Source organism: Sorex fumeus, unplaced genomic scaffold, assembly GCF_029834395.1.
Source record: "Sorex fumeus unplaced genomic scaffold, SorFum_2.1 ptg000051l, whole genome shotgun sequence".
Lineage (NCBI taxonomy): Eukaryota > Metazoa > Chordata > Mammalia > Eulipotyphla > Soricidae > Sorex > Sorex fumeus.
In genome coordinates this window covers 35,302,414-35,305,442 of record NW_026606108.1, presented here as the reverse complement: position 1 = coordinate 35,305,442, position 3,029 = coordinate 35,302,414, and the positions used below count along the sequence as shown (strand labels likewise).

The 3,029-nt window shown below is 40.2% G+C and overlaps 1 non-coding gene across 1 annotated transcript; it reads left to right on the top strand.

Annotated features, from left to right (window-relative positions):
* Positions 1 to 457: 457 nt before the first annotated feature.
* LOC130033239 (U6 spliceosomal RNA) lies at positions 458 to 564 on the top strand. Its single transcript, XR_008793940.1, has one exon. It is a non-coding gene; the product is annotated as a U6 spliceosomal RNA (small nuclear RNA).
* Positions 565 to 3,029: the final 2,465 nt, after the last annotated feature.

Below are 3,029 nucleotides of genomic sequence, written 5' to 3'. Positions count from 1 at the left end.
TAAATTCAATGCCAGATACTCTTCTAGGGGCTTTCTCTATCCTCATTCGCCACCCCCGCCCTCGGTCCCCCATGTAATATTTTTCTGTTACTCTTTCATTTTACAGATAAGGGAACTAAAGCACAGAGACAACACTAGTGCAAGGTGACAGAGTTAGCCGGGAAAAAGATTGTCTCTATTTTGCTCTCCAGTCACTAGGCAATAAAGGCTTCTTGTTGGGCCTCATGGGATTTTAGCTGGAGCTCCTGCTTACTTAAAACACAAAGCAACTCATTGATCTAGGAAAGATATAATACATTTAAGTCAAATAAGAAGAAAATAATAAAGACAAAAATGCTCAATTAGAAAGACTATACACACAATTTGTAAATGATACTTGAATCTTTGAAAATAACTTTATACTCAGATTTCTTACTTTTTTCGTTTAAAGGAAAACACAAGTAAAATGAACAATGTTGTGCTCGCTTCAGCAGCACATATACTAAAATTGGAACAATACAGAAAAGATTAGCATGGCCCCTGTGCAAGGATGACATGCAAATTTGTGAAGTGTTCCATATTTTTAGGATCCTCCCAGGATGGAAGAAGCAGGCTGAAAGTAGACTATATATAGACCAAACATGATTGACATTCAATGCCTCTTTTGCAAACCACAACACCCAAAATGAGAGAGAGAACAAAAGGTAATGCCCTGCCACAGAGGCAGGGTGGGGTGGGGGGGTGGGGGGTGGGAGGGATACTGGGATCCGTGGTGGTGGAAAATGGGCACTGGTGGAGGCATGGGTACTCGAACATTGTATAATTGAAACCAAAGCACAAAAATTTGTAAGTCTACAACTGTACCTCATGGTGTTTCACTAATAAAAATTTTTAAGAAATGTACAATGTTACTAATTCATTAGCACAAACCTGGGATTATGTCCTAGGAAAATGCACAAAAAAGTGAATGAGTAGGGGCTGGATCAATAGTGCAGAGGGTAGGGCCGCCTTGCATGTGGCCGACCCAGGTTCGATTCCCAGCATTCTATATGGTCCCCCAAGCACTGCCAGGAGTAATTCCTGAATGCATGAGCCAGGAGTAATCCCTATGCATTGCTGGGTGTGACCCAAAAATTAAAAAAAAACGTGAACGAGTAGAGGTTGGATAGATTGCCTTGCAAGCAATCAACCCAGGTTCGATCCCTGGCACCCCATATGGTCCCCCAAGCACCACCAGAAATAATCCCTGAGCACAGAGCTAGGGGCTAAGCTATGAGCACTGCCAGGTGTGGCCCCAAAATCAAAACTGAAAAATAGAAAAGAAAAATTAGTGGGTAGATCAAGGACAAATGTAGACCAAGGATAAATCTCTATATCTATGGTCAGCTAATTTTCCACAAAGAGGTTGAGAACATGAAATTGAATAAAGATAGCCTCTTCAACAAATAGTGCTGAGAAACCTGGATAATCACAAGTGAAAAATTAAAGATGAATCCATATCTCACACCTTACACAGAATTCAATTCAAAGTGGATCAAAGACCCTGAAACCAGACTGGCATCTATATAGTAAATTGAAGCAGTACATGTAGGTCTATACAGTATGTTTAGGATTAGAATGCCCCCAGATTTGGACCTTAAAGGGATCTTCAATGAGATGATACTAATGATATTACTGCTGGTAGTGCTTGAGGGCCCATATGGGGTGCCAGGGACCGAAGCTGGGTTGAGTGGTTGGTTGAATAAAAAAATAGACAAATGGCACTACAGTGAATCAAAAAGTTTCTTCATGGCAAAAAAAAACATGGGCCAAAACTAAAAGACAGCTAACTGAATGGAAGAAAATATTCACACTTAACACACAACAGAAAAAAAGGTTGATATTGTGGATATATAAGGTACTCACAAAGGTCAACAACAAACACAAAATCCCGGTCACAAAATGGGGAGAGGAAATAAATAGGCATTTTTCTAAAGAATACAAATGAATAACCAATAAGTACAGGGAAAATTGTTTATCATTTATATTAGGGAAATCTAATTAAGACAATGACGTATCTTCCCACACGAGTGAGAATGGCATATATATACACATATGTGTGTATATATATATATGTATATATATATAGAGAGAGAGAGAGAGAGAGAGAAAGGAACTTTCATTCATTGCTGGTGGAATGCTGTCTGTTTAAACACTTAGGGAAAAAAAGTATGGAGATTTCTCAGTAAAGTATGAATTGAGCTGCCATATGACCTAGCAATTCCACTTCTGGGTAGCTACATACCCAGGACACAAAATCGTTCATTAAAAAGCCACACCATTATTCTTGCAAGCACTGTGTACAACAGCTAAGATATAGAGTCAACTTAGGTGTCCAGTGATGAATGAAGATTTGGTATATATACACAATGGAATACTATTCAGCATCAATGAATGATGAAATCATGCAATTTCCTACATCATGGGTAGAACTAGATATCATGATAAGTGAAGTAAGCTGGAAGGCAGATGAAAACACATGATAATTTCACTTATCTGTGGTATATAGAATAACTGGACGATGACATGCATTTCTGTTTGTTGTTTTGCTTTTTGGGTCACACCTGGCAATGCTCAGGGGTTACTCCTGGCTCTGCAATCAGGAATCGCTCCTGGTGGTGTTCAGGGGACCATATGGGATGCTGGGAATCAAACCCGGGTTGACTGCATGCAAGGCAAATGCCCTACCACGGTGCTATTGCTCCAGCCCCAACATGCATGGTTTTAAAGGGGGGTAACTCAATAATCTTTGAATCTAGAATAAAAGAAGATGGACAGAGAGGGAAAGAATTCAAGGCGGTAGCAAGAAGAAGTGGACAGAATGTAAGGATCTTGAGTACATCGGTGGTATAGATAAGAGGTACTGCTACAGATTCAAACCACAGAGTTGACATGAGATTCAAACTACACCAACCAAACTGCCTGTCAAGGATGCATGATGGGGATTTGGGGGTGGGTGGAAAACCAGAGACACTAGTGGAAGGAAGTGACACTAGTGGAGGAATTGGTGC